Below are 20,862 nucleotides of genomic sequence, written 5' to 3'. Positions count from 1 at the left end.
GCTGTTTTGACTTTTATTCATTCTCAGGATATGAATTATTGATATCAACAATTCAGTTCTTGATAATAGGAATTACATTTCCACTAGTAACAATATTAATTCTTGATCAACATTTGAATTTCCACTAGTAAAAACTAGATGTAACGAAGCGGGAGTCATGGTAAGATCCAAATGCAAGCTTTATTAAGAATGTCGTACAGGCAGGGTCAATCAGGAGCAGACGATAACAGCAAGGGACAGGCAGAATCGTAATCAGGAAACAGGCAATGGTCAGGACAGGCGGATATCATTCACAGAACAGTATAACAGGCAAGGGTCAGGACAGGCAGCAACGGGTCAAGAAACAGGAACAGGCAGTAACGGTAACAGACAGGCAGACAGGAATAGTAATGCTCGGAAATGACACACAGTGTAATCAAGACTTCGCAGTGAGGTGGTGTGTGTGAGTCCTTTATAGTCCAGGTAATGCGTATCAACTGGGTGTGGTGATTAGTGTGGAGTGTGCATGACTGTATGTGGCAACAGGTGATAGGTGGAGTGAGTGCATGTGCTTGACAGGGAGGATTATGGGAAATGGAGTCCGGGGTGAACAGGAACAGACTGTGATCGTGACACTAGAATTCTTGATATCTGTAATTGTATTTTCACTAGTGAAATGTCACCATAGGCTGCCATTCAAATTCAATTGTTGATATCAAGAATTGATTTCTTACTAGTTGAAATTCCAATTTCACATATCAGAAATGCAGTTCTTACTAGTAAAAATTAAGTTTTTACTAGTGGAAATGTAATTCCTGATATCAACAATTCAGTTCTTGATATCAACAACTGACATCCTGAGAATGAATAAAAGTGTAGGTAAGGTGCGTTAAAAAATAGTTTTGACGCAAATTGACAGAGGTTCGAATCTGCCTTTTGTGTAGGCTGGTGAAATGGTGACATGAAAAGAAAGGACATTATGTTACTATTTTTGATAATTATGCAGCATTATGAAAAAAGTCTCTTAAACTCATCCTGCATTTATTTGATAAAAAACAGCAATATAGTGAAAGTTGATTACAATTTACAATGATGGTTTTCTATTTTAATATACTTTTAAATATAATTTATTCCTATAATTTATGCTGTTCTTTTCTAAAGTTTTATTCATCAAAGAATCTTGGGAAAAAAGTATCACAGGTTATAAAAAAATATTAAGCAGCATAACTGTTTCTTGCAAAAATATAACATTATGTTTTTTTGTTTGTTTGTTTTACATTGCCCCTTTTTTACATTTGAGCCCCTGCCCCTGAGGAACTTTCTGCATGTCCCTGTCCATTATTATTGTATACCGTTTAATGTACAACAACACTAATGTACAAATATTATCTGACACTATTTATAGGTAGCCTGGAAATATAGCATCTAACTAATATGTGCACTTATTGCAAAGACAATACTTTTTTATAGGGCAAATAGAATATTTAGCTTTTTTCACTTAGTATAAGTAGCATATAAGAAATGATGCTATTTTCACTTAGTATAAATAGAATCTATTGCTATTTCACTTAGTGCAAAATTAAACGTACCCTGGAATATCCAATCTGTGCGCTTAGATTTGTAAACCATATTGGTTTTTCAATCCGCATATACCCACAAATTTGTAAACCGTGCCCACATTTCACAGTCTGTTCCCATGGATTTAAACTGTACTCGTCCAAGAAGAGAACAGGCTCCCGGGTTATCGCAAATAAATTAATGATATTTTTATATAGGGCAAATAGAATGAATCTTAGGCCAATTGATTTTTGTGTAGGCCTATGTGGAATGCATCAAATTGTCTTAACTGCAAGCTTAAAATAATTCTCTGAAGCATTTTTTTAACTCAGAAGACACCAATTTTAGGGTATAAGGTCAAGAAGGGATACAGCTACGGACACTGGGAATGCACTAAATTAATATTGGGTCATTTAATTACTGTATGAACACGAACAGCCCATTAACAACACATGTATATCAAACTTCTAAAAACTTAAAACTGACGTTGCCTCCTTCCCGAGGCAACGTCAGGGACCCCCGCCTAAGATTACGCTGGACCCGACACCTCCTAAGCCCTCCTGATGTTTCAGGAAGGAAGAGGATTGGGCAAAGTCTCGCCACGGCCGGACCACCCCAAAAGCTCTTTCGTTCCACCCCCCCTCCGCCTCGTTCAGCTCCGGACGTGGGAGATATGTTCAGTGTTGTGCTAACTGGGTAAGCTGTGTCCATGCAAAACGCTATTCTTATGGCGAACACTATGAATATTCTACCTTCTCTAAGAAAGAGCGAAGTTCCTCTTCCACTCTCTCCGGTGCACGGGCCCCCGATTGGCGGCCCGTCACCCGATACCATTCAACCCCTTGTCACGCGGGCCGAGGCCTGGCGGGCCATCCCCGGAGTGTCAAGCTGGGTTCTGGGAACCATAAGTCGAGGCTACTCGCTTCAGTTCGACCGAAGGCCCCCGCGCTTCAGCGGGGTGCTTCAGACTTCAGTCAACAAGGACGACGTTCATGTCCTCCGAGCCGAAGTCACGTCTCTTCTGAGGAAAGGAGCTATAGAAATAGTTTCCCCCTCAGAGAGCAATTCGGGGTTCTACAGCCGTTATTTTCTAGTTCCCAAAAAAGATGGCGGTCTCAGACCCATCTTAGATCTCAGGCTCTTGAACCTCTCCCTCATGAGACGGAAGTTCAAGATGCTAACGCTGAAGCAGATCCTCGCGCAGGTTTGCCCCGGGGACTGGTTCTGCTCGCTGGACCTGAAAGATGCATACTTTCACATCCAGATAGCCCCCCATCACAGGCGATTCTTGAGATTCGTGGTTGTATGATTTAGCAATACGGGACAGCCTATGCACTGGTCAAAATCGGGCCGAGTTTTTCAAACATGCTTAAAAAATGATCACACTTCCGGGTTTTTGGCTTCCGAAATGATCCACGCCGGGTAAAAGTTTTTCCGATTACAGTGATACATAGCCTCGATCAGAACCAGCTCGGGAATAAAAGTCGTTTTACGAATTAAATATCATGAAAATGTTTTTGGTGAATTATTGGTGAGACTACAGAGCTCTTATTAAGAGCTAAATTTAATAAATAATTCAAAGTGATGGCGGTTAAACTGGTTACATTCTCCGTGTCTGTTTGGATGTGCATTCCCACACAGCAGGGGACTCATAGGCGGATCCGCATTCAAGTCACCAAGCCCGCGTGACTATCACATTTGTTTTGGCGCCACCCAGAGGATCAAGTCCACCTCCAGGCGATGCCATAAACTGTACTGTCAGTCAGCGATCCTGAGCAGATCCATGTCGGATCCGCTGAAGTGCCTTTACTGTAATGGTTGTATCAATTTGCATGTCCCAAACGGACCCGCGGTGGAGGTAAGGTTTTAATCTCGGATGCGGAGCGGATGCAGTGCGAAGCCAAGGCGAGGTCCGCGATCTGCCTTCGTTGCAGATCTGTCACTGCGCGCAAGTGGACGCCGATACGGGTCTGTTCGCGACAGAGGTGGAAAGTCTGGGGATCAGAAAGTAAAAATCTTGCCATATGTTTTTTCCACCCACTGAAGTACTTTTAAAGTTTAATTGAGTGATGATTGAGCATTATTGAAGACACCTGATGATAACAAGCAGAATCACCAAAGGAGAAAAATCACAATTTTTAAGACACCATCACAGAGATCAGGGTTTGTTTTAGTTGAGCTCTTGACCCTTGACTGTTTAATATTAGAATTTGTTTGGGCTGCTGTAGCTGAGTTATAACAGCCAGACAAGCAAAGAGAAAAGATAATCAGGTGATGTTGGTTGTGTTTTCACGTAATCATTGTTTGATCTGAATCACCAAACTCATTTAAAGCTTGATCTAATGGTTAGATTTACATTATTGATTACAGCAGCACTGTGGTTCTACAGAAGATCAGCTTTATCAATATAATCTGAAGGATTTCTTAAAAGTTGTTCTGATTAAAAAAAAAAAAAAAACTTTCTTTTAGGCACACACAGATATCAAGTATCAGCCAGTGAATCTCAATGACGGTGACAAGCAACATATTCTGATCAACAGATCAACTCTAAACATTAGAAAACAAGCTACTAAGTCACATAAAAACAGCAAAAAATAAAATAGTGAGAATAAAGAAAATTACTAAGACAATTCAGCTCATAATATATTCATGCAGCAATGCATGATGGGAGCCGTGGATGACTTTTGATTGGTGGCACCCAGAATGCATTGCAACATGCTTTATTATTCTCACCACTGTTGAAATTCATATGCTGATTCTTGATCTGTGTGTCAAGAGAATAAATTTTTTTAGAGCAACTTTTGGATTATTTTGAAAAAGCTGGATCTTCTGCCGTAAAAACACAATGCTGCTGTAATCAATAATGTAAATCTAACTAAAACTGGGCTTTAAATGAGTTCAGTGATTCAGATCAGACAATGTGAAAACATAACCAACAGCACCTAATCTTTTTTTTTCTTCTCTTTGTTTGTCTGTCTGTTATAACTCAGTTACAGCAGCCCAAACAAATTCTAACATTAAAAAGTCAAGGGTCAAGAGCTCAACTATAACAAACCCTGACCTCGATATGGTAACTTAAAAAATTGTGATTTTTCTCCTTTGGTGATTCTGCTTGTTATCATCAGGTGTCTTTAATAATGGTCACTTATTTATCTCATTAACTTTAACAGCGCTTAAGTGGGTGGAATAAAAATATGGCAAGACTTTTACTTTCTGACCCCTGGACTTTCGCTGTGTGGGTTATCGTGCTCCATGTGCTGTAAAGACAGTGCCTGAGTCTCAAAGTGCATACTATCCATCCTAAATAGTAGTCTATTTGACATTAGTAATATTCAGTACTATTTAGGGTGGATAGTATGCACATTGGGGTGTATAGTTTTTCATGACGTGCTGGGGAAATCATCTGGCAGCTCCCTTATCAAGCAAGCCTGATCCTCTGATTCTTGAAACAGGACCGCTCGCACCGTGGATATTTCTGGATATAAACATCATCATCTTAAAGTGTGTATTAGCCTATGCACAGTATTATTGAGCTGTTGCAACATTATTGCAAATACTGATAGTTGTGTAACAGTGTAGTGTTGGAAATAAATTATGTCTTCTTAGTTTAATCAGTTTAATCGATCAAGATTAGTTATAACATACTTGAATGTGGGATGTAATGCCATATGAGATTACATGCCATATATTTTTTAAAACGTATTAAACTCACTACAATATATGTATCTCACGACTTTATATTCCCCATTGAAGTATTGGGAGTTAATTTTTTTAATGAATAAATTATATAAATAATGTTTGTCGTACGTGATACGATCGGGGGAATTACTGAATGAGTAGCTGCGTAGCCTTTACTTTATGACAGCTGGTGATATAAATCCATCTGCCGGTGAATTCGAGCAACGGTCTGACTGAGTGGCTGTATAACCACAAACAAGTAGAAATTAATTTATTTGTAGACTGTACAACAGCAACTTGGGAAAAACACAAAATAGAAAAGGTAAGAAGCGCTACTTGAGAAAAGAGCATATCAATCGAATAGCCGTAGACGCATAGCGAAACTAACTTTACCCGGCGTCACGTGATTTCCGATTCTTGTGAAAAAGGTCTATCGCCTGCGAGCTCGTACGACATCAAAAATCATGTTGTTTATCCTACTCTCGCTTACAGAAAGAAAATATATTTCCCTATAGGCCTATATGAATGATCAATTTATTAAATGATATAACATTAGGCTATATCTGAAAATATAGGCTATACAGGATAATATATTTGTAAATATTACAAATATATTAATATTACAAGCTATATTGAATAATAGGGAATTGCCGCTTTTCATATAGCCTATGCTACTGAAACGTTACAATATATTTACTAAAATATCATAATGTAGGCTAGCCTATATTATGTAATTTTGTATTCAGTAGGCCTAATACACTTCATCAGATATGGTGCTGCATGTTTAATAGGCCTATTATGCAGATATTTTACTCATGCAAAACAAACACACATGTAAAGAAAGACATAATGTAAAACATTTCTTATATTTTTTAACTACTTGCATTAAAACGTTTCATATTCTTAAACTAGTTATAAAACACAAACATACCTGCATGGTTTAAAGAATTGTGCAAGGAAACACTGTTGAAGAGCGCACAACCACTAAATATATAAATTAAGTAAACGCAGTAAAAATGGTTATTGGCCAACCTAATCACAGGCTCTAACTCTTCAGCACAATGGTAACCCCCCAAAAAAGCACACATACCAGAAGACCTTTCAAATAGTGATGTTACGTTCTTCGCCGAGGCTTCGGAGTGTGTGTCGAGAAATCCCGGAATCTTTCAGTGAAGCGCGTGTCGAGGCTTGTATAGATTTAGACCAATGACGTCATTGATGACGTCCGAAGCCTCACTTGTACTTGACTGTTCAGGAAGCGGTTCGAATCTTGGCGCGATATATAAACCCATAGGTCCCCTCAAAATGTGTGGTTTAGAATATCGCTCCTCCTGCCTATTATGACAAAAGAATTGATTTAGGCTACACACATTTAATAGCCCCATTCATTTCAAGCCAAAACGTTTATCACACAGTTATGTTATAGCTACAATCATTGTATACCACCAGAAAATATACATTATATTCATATAAACAGTACTCTGGGGAGAATTTATGTTTTTTCTATCGTTATTTCTAAGCCTTAACTGGCACAAAATACAGTGCATCACATAAGGCCATCTATAATACTTAATAGTTTAAATAATCTAATCTAAATATAATAGTTTTACATTCTTTGACCACCATTGTGAGCAAATGAAGCATTGAGAAATGATACCTTTTGGGGTCCACTTTTTTGAAGTATATTTGGCAAAATACAAATCAGCGTATAAATCCCAACAGTGACATGCTTCATGCTGCAATGCATGCTGCCATGGATGAGGTAAACTATGATGGCTCCCAGCATGCATTACAGCATGAAGCATGTCACTGTTGTTGAGATTTATGCTGATTCTTGTCTGTATCTAAACAATGTAGTTAAAAATGTTTTTTTCAAAATATGTTTTTAAAAAATCTCATCTCAACAGGGCTCAGCCTTCTGCTGTAGTACACTCAAAAAATACCTCATTGGATGGTTTTCCATCCAATAAATGTGTGACCCCAACTCAAAAAAGACAAATTCATGCAATGAAATGTAAATGAGTTGGTCCAACTTAATTTTATTAAATACAGTTTTAATGAAATTGATTCATTTATAAAAATAATTTTATTTATGCTCGTCCAACTCAAAATAAATCATTTAGTTGGACACAAAACTTGGTTGAGATGTTTTTATTTAAAAGTCATAAAAGCAGGTATAAAACAGTTATTTACTGTAAAACAACCACAATATTAAAAACAATGTAAATATGCACTAGCTGTCAGTGGTCAATATGAAAAATAATCATTGCTGTTTAGTAATGAATTATTGCATTCATAACTTTGAAATATTAATTAACCATTTAAACATTTGTTTAGCCAACGTTTTTATTCATAGCAACTTAGAAATAAGGAACAATTCATCTTAAGGAGGCAATAAACACAAGAAGTGCTAAAAAATACAAAGATTCAAACATTATTCAGAATAGTACAATCTAGAACAGAGAGGGATTTAATAGTTAAAGCATAGTGGGGTTTTTTTTAGAGTCAGTAGGATGCCATTAAGTGTTTATGGAAGAGAGTTTTCAGTTGTTTCTTGAATATTGTCAGGGATTCAGCTGTCCAGTTAGGGTTAGAGAGATTGCACATGTTCGAAGAGCGTTGCAATAGTCCAGTCTAGAAATGACAAGGGCCTGGATGAGAAGTTGTGTTGGACGCTCCATTAGGAAGGGCCTGATCTTCCTGGTATAGTGCAGTGCAAACTTAAATGACCAAATTGTCTTTGTAATGAGGTCTCTGAACGTCAGCTGGTCATCAAAGATTACCACAAGGAATTACAGAAATCATGCTGAATCGTCAGAGTGGCTGGGAAGACGAAAAGTTTTGTCTTTGCCAGATTGAGTTGCAGGTGATGTTCTTGTATCCATGCCGAGATGTCCACCAGGCAGTCCAAGATCCATGCAGCTATACTGTCAGATCATCAGCCTGAAATGAAAAGTAAAGCGGTGTGTCATCAGCATAGCAATGGAGAATCCATGTACCATTATATTATACAGTACCGGTCAAAGGTTTGGACATGTTACTATTTTTAATGTTTTTGAAATAAGTCTCTTATGCTAATCAAGCCTGCATTTATTTGTTCAAAAATACAGAAAAAAACAACAAAAAAACTGTAATATTGTGAAATATTATTACAATTTAATGATTAAATATATATAACAATTAAACATTTTAATTTGAATATGCTTTCAAACATAATTTATTCCAGCTGAATTTTCAGCATCATTACTCCAGTCTTCAGTGTCACAAGATCCTTCAGAAATCATTCTAATATGATGATTTATGATCAATGTTTGAAACATTTGTGCTGCTTAATATTTGTTTTTTATACTTTTTTCAGGATTCTTTGATGAATAAAAGTTAAATAACAGCATTTATTTAAAATAAATATTTTATAAAGTTTGGGGTCTGTAATTTTTAAAGAAATTAATACTTTTATTTAGCAAGGATGTGTTAAATTGATACAAAGTGATAAAGATTTATATTGTTAGAAAAAGATTTCTATTTTGAATAAAAGCTGTTTTTTTTTTCTTCATCAAAAATGATCACAGGTTATAAAGACATTAAGCAGCACAAATGTTTCAAACATTTTTTTTCCACCCACTGAAGCACTAATGAGATAAATAAGTGTTTAATTGAGTGATGATTGAGCATTATTGAAGACACCTGATGATAACAAGCAGAATCACCAAAGGAGAAAATCACTATTTTTAAGTTACCATCATCGAGGTCAGGGTTTGTTTTAGTTGAGCTCTTGACCCTTGACTTTTTGATGTTAGATTTTGTTTAGGTAGTTTTAACTGCATTAAAACCAATCAGGCAAGCAAGGTTAAAAGATGATCTAGTGGTGTTAGTTATGGTTTTGTAAGGGTGGAACTCAAAACATAAGATGTTAGAATACTGTACATTTCTTGTCTATTACCACCCACTGCAACTTATACCAACGACGGAAATAAGCGCAGTTATAATAGCAAAATATGTGGGAGAGCGTTGCTATAGTGTGACAAAATTGTATTGCAATAGGGAACACATTAATGTTACTAAATCAAAACTAGTTAGCACATCATTTGTAATAGAAAGGGTTTAATGACAATATCTGATTATGGCTACACTTAAAATAATTACAAAATAGATGTATGAGATGATAAAATCATATACCATTAATTGTACACAGCATGTATGTAAAAAGTTACCTGAGAGAGAGAAAGAGAAATAAAGAGAGAGAGAGAGAGAGAGAGGGCAAGGGAGTGCCCGAGATCCAAGGAAGAAGAGCATAGAAAAGAGACCAGAGCAACAGTTAAAATCTTCTTTTATCCCTTCCTTGACCATGTGACTGAAACTCAAATGTGAGACATTCAAACTGACCAATCAGAAGATTTAAACTTCCCCCCACTGTACTAAAGGTGTGACCATTTGTAGACCCCCGATGTACATACATCTTGGCCTACAGGGCTTGATCACTATCAACACCTTTGAGCCTTCCAAATGGCCCTTGGCAAGAGAGAGGGGGTTGAAACAGTAAAGCAAATGTCTTTGTTCATTTTAAAATATCTTTAGATATTTTCAATTCTTACAGTTTCACATAAATGCAAATGTGAGTAATTGTTCTGAATTTTTTTTTTTTTTTTTAAAAAAGTTTATTTTACACAGACATCAAGAATCAGCGTATGAATCAGCAATTGACTTTGCTTGTCTGATTGGTTATAATGCAGTTAAAACTGCCTAAACAAAACCTAACATCAAAAAGTCAAGGGTCAAGAGCTCAACTAAAACAAACCCTGACCTCGATGAAGGTAACTTAAAAATAGTGATTTTCTCCTTTGGTGATTCTGCTTGTTATCATCAGGTGTCTTCAATAATGGTCAATCATCACTCAATTAAACACTTATTTATCTCATTAATGCTTCAGTGGGTGGAAAAAAAAATGGCAGGACTTTTACTCTCTGACCCCTGGACTTCCCACCTCTACGTATGACTGTCGTTACGAATCAAAATGTGTGCTCATTTAAATGCAATGTGTGGAGTTTTTACACCATTTCTCCTATTTCCATTTAGCAAAACTCATTTTTTTTTTTATTAACGACTACACCCACTCCATCCCTAAACCTACCCTTAGTGATTTATAGTGAATATACTGTAGACTTTATGAGCACATGCGCTCCCTGGGATCGAACCTGCGATCGCATGATCACGATTGCATATTGTTATTGCAATGCTCTGCCAATTGAGCTACGCGAAACCTGAAATATGACGCAGATAAAATGAGTGTCCTGTTGTCGATTAGGGGCACAACCTTAGTAAACGCTCCTATGGGTCGTATTTCAGGGAAGTGACAAACGACTTATATAGGCGTATTGGTTGGAGAACATGTTGAAATTTAAAGAATTGGGAGCTAAGCTTAAAAGTTTACAGAATTGCTTTATTAACGCTTATTTGATTATAGCTGGAAATTTTAATGAAACTCTTGACGATGCACAAGATAGATTTCCTACAAGAACTACTTCTAATTCACATGTTTCTAATTCACAAGATGTTCATGCTGTTAATCATCAGTTTGCCCCATTTACTAACCACATGTTAATTTCTTTAGATCTTGCACAATATAAAAAGTTAAATAGAACAAGGAGTTATTGGAAATTTAACAACAGTCTTTTGGAAGACGCTAATTTTAATGATAGTGTAATTCAGCTGTCTAATTCTATGTTCAGTAACGCTGAAGACGACCTTGGCTCTAGTTGGGAGTTCTTTAAATTTAAAGTTAGAGACCTTGCTGTTAAAGGTGCCCTAGAACCCTTTTTCACAAGATGTAATATAAGTCTAAGGTGTCCCCTGAATGTGTCTGTGAAGTTTCAGCTCAAAATACCCCATAGATTTTTTATTATTTAATTTTTTAACTGCCTATTTCGGGGCATAATTAAAAATGCGGCGATTCAGCGCACATCCCCTTTAAATGCCCGCACCTTTAATAGAAATAAACGAATTAAAAAAAAAAAAATGAAAGAATTTGAATTCATTCATAGATTACATTTGTTAATGCAGAAAGAAAATCCCAGTAAAGAAGATAAGGTTGAATTGAGCGTATGTCAATCGCACATTGAAAATGTGTACACAGTGATTGTTAAAGGTGCTTTTATATGCTCTAGAGCGAAGTGGATCGAGAAGTGTGAAAGAAACACTATTTACTTTTTTGCTCTAGAGAAAAGAAATCGTAAAAAGACATCTCTCTCTGCTTTAAATGTTAATAGTGTTTTATGTACAGATCCAGGAATGATCTCAACCTTTGTATATTCTTTTTACAAAAAAATTGTATACTTCTCAGTTTTCTCAAGAAAAATGTGATGATTTTCTTTTGTGCATTCATGATAAGGTTTCATGTATTAATGATGATTATAATCAATTTTGTGATTCTGATTGTAACGGTGGCTGTTTCAGAGGAGTAGGATCCAGATGCAGCAATCATTTATTCAAACAAACATAAATCAAAGTAAATCCAGGCAAAACTGATAAATCCAGACATGGGCAAGGAAAAACTGACAACAACCGCACACACATAACATCCATGGAAGAACAACACCAGACAAAGAACATGAGAAACACTGGGGTATACACAAGGAGAAAACAGGCTACCAGAATAACAAGGATCAAGAAACACCGTAGACAGCCCAGGAGACACCCATCTGGGCCCCACATAGCTGTGCTGGCTGGGTATAAAAACAACTTTAATAGGCCTACGAAATTTTCTTCTCATTTTTACATGTACGGGCCACAAGAGAAATAATGGAATAAATTATGACAGTAAAATATAGTCTACCGTTATCAGCATATTATGTTGAAGTTCGTCACTGACAGAATATGCTGCGTTAATGCAGAGTCAGACAGCTCCGCCACTTTTTACTTTCACTTTGAATACTGACCGAGGTTAAGCTTTCACCGGCATAACACTTGCACAAAGTTTGCAAGTGTGACGCATCCCCCTCAATCTTTCGGCTTGCGGGTGTGCCCCGCGGATTTCATGGGATTCAGATGTTTCCTCAAATTCTTGTGAATGATTATTCACTGGAAATTGAATCAATGTTTTGTATTCTAGTGAAGAGGGAAAAAACTGTTTTCTTAAAGAACAACAAATTATTAACACAGACAGCACAATGTCTGCTTTCTGGATCAAACCTAAAAGGCAGACACCTAAAACACAAAGTATTGGTGTGGGCAGAATATAAATTGCCTGAATCACGCACCCTTTCACTTAAAAGAATTAATTGTCAGTTGAGGTTTATTTATTTAAAGTGTTGTTTAACATACAAAGAATACAGTATGACACCCTCAACTTGAAGTGTGTAACTTTAAGTGTAACAGATAGATTTGATTAAAGACTAATCTTATAGACTAAGACTAATAAAACTTAATTTTGTAATTGTTTTCAAGTGTCTGGTTGAGTTTTTATGTAATAAACAAACATTTAACCTGTAATGGTGAACACACACTTTTAGACCTTGCTGTAGAAAAACAGCCAAATTCTGACAGTAACAAACAATTTTCCATTAAAACAGTAATACACTGTAGAAAACAAGACATTCTGACTAATATTTGTTATTTTCGAGAAAGTAACCTACAGGAATATACTGTGAGTTAACATCGCTCAAAGTCGACACTCAGAGGCTGCGTTCTAAATCACACCAAACAAACAAATTCTAACATCAAAACGTCAACGGTCAAGAGCTCAACTAAAACAAACCCTGACCTCGATGATGGTAACTTAAAAATTGTGATTTTTCTCCTTTGGTGATTCTGCTTGTTATCATCAGGTGTCTTCAATAATGGTCAATCATCACTCAATTAAACACTTATTTATCTCATTAACACTTTAGTGGGTGGAAAAAAAATATGGCAGGACTTTTACTCTCTAACTCCTGGACTTCCCACCTCTGGAAACTATCACTGTGTTGGATAGCGCACAACCACAAACTATTATATAAAGTAATTAATTACAGTATTAATGGTGGTCCAAGCACAAAAAAAGCACACATACCAGAAGACCTTTTAAATAGTGATGTTACGTTCTGCGCCGAGGCTTCGGAGTGTGTGTCGAGAAATCCCGGAATCTTTCAGTGATGCGCGTATCGAGGCTTTATAGCTTTAGACCAATGACGTCATTGATGACGTCCGAAGTCTCGCTTGTACCTGACTGTTTCTGGAAGCGGTTCGAATCTTGCCGTGACATTTTGACGGATACCCATGGGTCCCCTCAAAATGTGTGGTTTAGAATGTCGCCCCCCCTGCCTATTATGACAAAAGAATTGATTTAGGCTACACACATTTCATAGCCCCATTCATTTCAAGCCAAAACGTTTATCACACAGTTATGTTATAGCTACAATCATTGTATACCACCAGAAAATACACATTATATTCATATAAACAGTAGTCTGAGGGGACAATTTATGTGTTTTTTTTCTTTTCCTTTTCCATCGTTATTTCTAAGCCTTAACTGGCGCAAAATACAGTGCATCACGTAAGGCCATTTATAATAGCCTGTTTTACACTCTTTGACCACCAGGTGGTATTGTGAGCAAATGAAGCATTCAGATTCTGCTGTCAAGCATCTCTTAGAAGCCAATAGTGTCATTATACAGCTCAAGTCAGTTCAGTATTAATTCAGTTCAGTTCATACCTGCGTAAAATGCATCAGTTGTGCATACATACTGTATATACTGTGTATTTGTGCAAATGTACATATGAGTGCTATGACAAACTCCTGTACACTTCACTGCACACTGAACAAGCAAAAGACACAAGACAGTAGAGTTTTACATTTTTCACAGTTTGGTGTGTATGTGGCTCATCATTTTATGTTTGTGTGTAGAGTTACTACACAAAAATACAATTTTTAAAATAGTAGTAGTAGTAGTTTTAGAAAGATTTGTGTGGCATTTTGCATGTTGTGTGCGTGTTTTGTGGTTTTGTGTTTAGAGTTTTGAGAAATGGAGGCACAGATTCAAAAACTGTGTAAGCAATTTGAAAAAACTAATTAAAGTATAAACCCTTTAGTTTAAACATGCTCATGCGAATAGCTTTTAGAGGCTACAGTATTTCTGTATGTTTGTTCTGTGATTAGTAAAACTTACAAAATCAATGAGCTTTTGTGATAAACACAGACACTGGAGTTTAAAAAAAAACTAGTATGCAAATGATTTGGTGAAAAGGAAAAAACAGCACAGCCATTTCTTTCAAAAAAGAACAACTAAAGTGTGCACAGCAAAAACTGTGCAGTGTTAAATTAACTCTCCAGGGAGTACATGTGAGACCATACTCAAGAGTGTTAAAGTGTTAAAATAAGAGTGTTAAATGAACACTGAAAAGTGTTAAAGTTAATAAGATAATTAAGTGATTAATTGAGTGATGATTGACCATTATTGAAGACACCTGATGATAACAAGCAGAATCACCAAAGGAGAAAATCACTATTTTTAAGCCACCATCGTGGAGATGAGTGTTTGCTTTAGTTGGGCTCTTGACTCTTGACATGTTTGCGCAGTGGAAAAAAATGGTCCGGTGGTGTTGGTTATGTTTTTACATAATCATTATTTGATCTAAATCACTATCAACATAACTCATTTAGAGCCCAATCTCTGAGTTCGATTTACATTTTTGATTACAGCAGCACAAGAACTGCTTTATCAGTTTAATCTGAAGGATTTCACAAACAGTTGTTCTGAGCAAAAAAGGCACACACAGACATCAAGAATCAGCGTATGAATCTCAATGACGGTGACAAGCAACATATTCTGATAAACAGATCAACTCTGAATATTAGAAAACAAGCTACTAAAAAGTTGCATAAACGGAACAAAATAAAATATGAGAAAAGAAAATTACTAAGACAATTCAGCTCATAATTTATTCATGCAGCAATGCATGATGGGAGATTGGTGTTAGTCTAAAAAATATATCTAAATTACGACATATGCTCTCAATGACAAATGCGGAACAGTTGGTTCATGCATTCATGACCTCAAGACTAGATTATTGTAACGCTCTACTGGGTGGTTGTTCTGCTCGGCTTTTAAACAGACTACAGCTGGTCCAAAATGCGGCAGCTAGAGTTATTACTAGAACCAGAAAGTATGACCATATTAGCCCAGTTCTGTCAACATTACATTGGCTCCCTATTAAACATCGTATAGATTTTAAAATCTTGCTACTTACTTATAAAGCTCTAAATGGTTTAGCTCCCCAGTACCTAAGTGAGCTCTTAATGCATTATAGTCCTTCACGTTTATTGCGATCTCAGAATTCAGGCCAGTTGATAATACCCAGAATATCAAAATCAACTGAAGGCGGCAGATCCTTTTCCTATTTAGCACCTAAACTCTGGAACAATCTTCCTAGCATTGTTCGGGAAGCAGACACACTCTGTCAGTTTAAATCTAGACTAAAAACACATCTCTTTGCTCTTGCATACACATAACACATTATCAATGCATTAACATTTTTCAAATCCGTTAAAGGATTGTTACGCTGCAATAATTAGGTCGGCCGGAACCGAGAACATTTCCTATAACACTAGATATACCTGTACATCAGAATAAGAATGGCATCTACGCTAATATATGTCTCTCTGCTTATCCTGAGGTTTGCCGGGTGCTGGATCCAGGCCGTATCCAGATCAGATGGAGAACCTGTGTCTGGACCTGACTACAACTTAGCCCAGGAGACAATGGGCCTACAGATCCAGTTCTGGCTGCATCTATAATTCAGATTTTTAATCCCCGTATCCGCTTACATATATTTATATATAATCTATTTTTAATCTCTATAATAAAAATGTACAATTCAGATTTTGATCTCCATATACATTTACATATATTATATATATATATCTTCCAAGGGGTTTTTTCCCTCCTAGGACTTTTTTCCCAGTGTTAGCACGCTGGGTTTTTCTCCTAGGGGGTTTTTTCCACCCCTGGAAGTCAGCCGACATTGGCTTAATGTAGCACCATCTTGTATATGTTACATATTACCACGCTTGTTTGTACAGTTTATTTTTAACCACTTCCCTTTTTTCTGTGCTTCTAATATGTAAAGCTGCTTTGAAACAATTACCAATTGTAAAAGCGCTATATAAATAAATTTGACTTGACTTGACTTAGAGAATTTTGATTGGTGGCACCCAGAATGCATTGTAACATGGTTTATTATTCTCACCACTGTTGAGATTCACAGACTGATTCTTGATGTCTGTGTGTGCCTAAAAGATAGATTTTTTTTTTTGATCAGAATGACTGTTTGTGAAATCCTTCAGATTATATTGATAAAGTTGATCTTCTGCTATAGAATCACATTGCTGCTGTAATCATTAATGTAACTCTAACTCACAGATTGGGCTCTAAATGAGTTCAGGGATTCAAATCAAATAATGATCATGTGAAAACATAACCAAAACCTGATCATTTTTTCCATTTGTTTTTCAGAATGTTATAACTCAGTTAAAACAGACCAAACAAAATTTTATTTTAAAAAGTCAAGGGACAAGAGCCCAACTAAAACAAACACTCATCTCCACGATGATGGTAACTTAAAAATAGTGATTTTCTCCTTTGGTGATTCTGCTTGTTATCATCAGGTGTCTTCAATAATGGTCAATCATCACTCAATTAATCACTTAATTAACTCAATAACTTTAACACCGCTTCAGTGTTCATTTAACACTCGTATTTTAACACTTTAACACTCTTGAGTATGGTCTCACATGTACTCCCAGGAGAGTTAATTTAACACTGCAGTTTTTGCTGTGTGCGTGCTTGTTTTCATGATTTATAAGGGCACCAATTTGTATAATGACATAGGTATTACACTGCTATTATGATGTAAACATGAAATATGAGGTGCTGCAGTTCAAGGTTCCTTATATGACTTTAAGGGGACGTTCCATTTTGGTTATTTTATGGTCAAAAAAGAATGTTACAATGAGGACATTTTGGACATTAACAGAACGCTCCCACATGGTCCTCTATTGGTCATTTAATAACATTCCCGATATGACTTTAGGGGGGACGTTCTATTTTGGTTATTTTATGGTCATGCAAGAACGTTACAAAGAGGACATCTGGGAAGTTAACAGGTTCCCTGAAGGTCCACCAAATAACGTTCATCAACAATAGCTTATAAGCAATCACTTGGCATAAATGTGGACTATTCATTAATTGCGAAGCAGTCTGAAGTGATGCTGGGTGAGCCTGTACACTCAAAAAAAAAATTTCAGGCTAAACATAAGTTTTATGTAATTGAATTACATATAAAATTTCCATCCATCTGGATTACATAGTTTTTACATAAACAAAATAATAAACTCAATGTGATTCATATTTGTAAGTCATATGTAAATGAAATAGGTAAGATTTATCTAAGAGTATGCCCAGTCTATTTACCACTGCTATTTACCACATGCTATTTACCACATGCGTTTGCGCACTACTGAGTTAAAGTACCGTTGAAGCATGTGTCAGAGTTAATGAGATAATTAAGTGATTATCTCCCTCTCCCTCTCCTGTAAAAGTCACGTTGGTTCTAATGACGGAAATGAGAGCGAGGAGGAGAGGGAGCGGGGGCCGGTGAGAGGACTTTTCACGAGTGAAGATATTACTGCGCCAAGTCAAAGTGCTCCCGAGCACTTGCTATGGTATTCCGCCATACAATATAGTTATCCATTTTACACGCTTAGAAAAGCGCAACGTTTTGTTTTGTGTCACCGTCCTAGGTCGAGTTTCACTACTCGTGTAACTGTATTTAAATAGGGAAAACGTGGAGGTGTTTGGTAGCTTCTCTGCTTGGCCCCTATTGAATGAACTGGGCTAAGCTAAGTGCTAACAAAGTTTCGCCGCAAGACAGAGCGATTTAGTGCACGCACTGAGATGAGAGAGGTATGTATCAACTCGTCTTAGTTAAGGGAATAACATAGTTTAATATGAAAAAACGGTGGAGTATCCCTTTAAGAGAATACTTAATCGTGTTGATATATTGCTTGACCTCAATGTTGAAAGCAATAAAATATGTTTTGGAATGCGCAAACTTACATTTATGAATGTAAAATTTTGCCAAGGGAATAATAAGTTTAAAAATGTTTCATTAGGCCTAGTCTTAGTTCTGTTGAGATCATAAAGACCAAAAAGAACATCCTTCCAAAACAACTTGAAATCTTCCTCAATTTTTTCTGCAATAAAATTACAAATGTCAGACCAGAAACTCTGGACAAAAAGGCAGTGCCAAAACAAGTTGGTAACTGTTTCGATTTCTCTTGGCTTTTTTCACCATAACAGCTGTGTCTTACAACCACAGAGTTACAACAGCCAGAGAAACACTAATGTTAAAAGTCAAGGTCAAGAGCCCAACTAAAGCAAACACTTTCCACCATGATGGTGACATCAAACTTTATTATTTTCAATAGTATCTCCAGTTTAATAAATACAAATAAATGTATGGTCCATTGTTGCAACTGAGTAAAAAATGCTTGAGAAGTTTAAGGCAGTTTCTACATAATGTGAACAAGATTTTTAACATGACTGAACTAAGTACTCAATTTGTAAAATTGAATTACCAATCCTCAAGATTTCTAAGTACTCTGTACTGTGTGGTAGCTAAACCCAACAGTTTAATTAAGCTTTCTAAGTAAACTCAACTAATTACATTTTACAGTGTATTTACCCCTCATTTACTTCATCTATCTTCCAGTGGACTCTAGTTTACCTAGTGGATTCTTTATACCTTGTATACATGTATACATATCCCATAATTCTCAGCTGTTCCATCATATAATATTTTATTTTTAATTAAAAAATGTATCTTAGGAATATATCTCAATGTCTACATAGCAAAATAAAAATCATATTCTTTCTTACCTGGTATCAAAGTTTTCCTGTAGAAAACCTGTGGTATTTGAGTCTCAGTCTCTCCTTTTTCTGGGCTTTTCTAGTCAATCATTCTCAAGTTGCTTCAGTTTTCTACTCTCAATGTTATTATTATTATTATTATTTTATTAAAAAAAAAAAAAAAAAAAACTTAATCAGACTTCTAATCACTTTAAGATTTAAGTAACTCTATTATATTAGCATTTTTTCACAGCTGTAGTTATTATTTACTTTTTAATAAGGACTAAAGTAATCCTAGATTTGCAATATGTTAAGCTATACAGCATGTTTTTTTTAGCCTTTTCCCCATCACTATATTGTCCAACAAATCTACTAACGTTATTTATTTATTTATTTTTATTGTAGTCTGCTGTTGATTTGGTTTTTAAATCCTTTTCTTAACTTTTAGTAACTCTCTAAATTGCATTATCATGTTACAAACTGAGATTGTTCTAAGCTTCAGTTTTTTTCTTTTTTTCAGTTTATTGCCCTTTTATTTTTCTGGTATTTTCAACAGCCAGTTTATGTCTATACAAATGTAATTTGAAAATGTAGTTATTACTTATCTCAATATCACTTTTTATTTTATCCATTAATATCTCTCAAGAATAACCTGATTAATTTATTATTTTAATTTCATTATTTTAATTAAACTTCAGTTGATACAGGTCTGTCTTGCAGGGGCATCTTCGACTATTTTTCTCTATTTTTTTCTATATGATTTTACTGTCCTTTCCCTTTAAATCTGATTTACTGACAATTAAAATATAACTAACCACAGTTATATTAGACGATACAATTTTAATTCTAATATTCTTTCTTGTACACTATTCTGTTCGTCATTGAACTCGGTTAAAATCCAGACTGGGATCATCTAAATCCTACTGTTATTGTGATCTTTTTCCAACGCTTTATCTGGGCTCTGAAAATTCTCTTTGCCACTCTTTTGATATTTTTGCCACTCTTTTGATATTTTCTTACTTTCTCTAACTCCCTTTTCAGAATCCTTTATTATTATTATTATTATTTAATGACAATATTACTAGTTCTAAAACTTTGGTTTAAGCAATACGGATACAATAAGGGTGAACAATGGGCTGACTTTATCTGTCTGTAAGTCAAATTTCTGTTAGGCACAACTTTATTTGCCCCTCTTTTCTTAAGTATCCTACATCATCCCACTATATCAGAATATTTGTATTCCATCTTTAACCTCAGGTTAATCATTCAGTATTTAAAGTGTTTCTTTTACATCAACTGTTACAGTAGTCTAACTTCTTTTAAGATAATATATCAAATTCTCTGCTTTCACTATCAGTGGTATCAGAGTCAAATTCAAGCACTGAATACAAGCTCCTGGCTCTGTCTCACCCTGACACATAAATCTCTCCCTATTGCAGCCTTCTCATACTGAAGTGCGGATGGCTGAGATGGTCCTGACACATCAACTTTTCTCATCTTAGATTATTATTATTTATTTATTTATTTGTCTGTTTTTAGTTCCTACTACTTTGCATTGTTATTTATCAAGTTTATTGTTAGCAATCTTCTATTATCCTCTTTGTTTGGGATTTTCAATTATATTCTTTCAATACTACAGATTTGTTACTCCTTTTAAACTATTCTTTAATTTTCTAATAAAAGAAAAATTACCTAACTTATTTTGTAGTCAGTGCCTCCCTTCAGTTATCACAACTATTGTTTTCCAGTCTTTAAGCATTAAGCGTTC

General features: G+C 35.7%; 1 protein-coding gene across 7 annotated transcripts in view; it reads right to left on the bottom strand.

The window, feature by feature from the left end:
• Positions 1-6,424, bottom strand: part of LOC137004454 (calcium-activated chloride channel regulator 4-like) — a 41,100-nt gene extending 34,676 nt beyond the window's left edge. For 6 of the 7 annotated variants that reach the window (XM_067364786.1, XM_067364784.1, XM_067364791.1 and 3 more), the window contains exon 1: positions 6,305-6,424. The gene's annotated coding sequence lies outside the window, so the exon portion shown is untranslated. Of the gene's footprint in view, positions 1-6,145; positions 6,199-6,304 lie in introns of all 7 variants that reach the window. The other variant, XM_067364785.1, reaches the window with a different exon arrangement.
• Between the last annotated feature and the right edge of the window lie 14,438 nt (positions 6,425-20,862).

Source organism: Chanodichthys erythropterus, chromosome 17 (genome assembly GCF_024489055.1).
Source record: "Chanodichthys erythropterus isolate Z2021 chromosome 17, ASM2448905v1, whole genome shotgun sequence".
Classification (NCBI taxonomy): domain Eukaryota; kingdom Metazoa; phylum Chordata; class Actinopteri; order Cypriniformes; family Xenocyprididae; genus Chanodichthys; species Chanodichthys erythropterus.
Note: the sequence above shows the minus strand (reverse complement) of the source record. Positions and strands in the feature narration are given on the sequence as shown.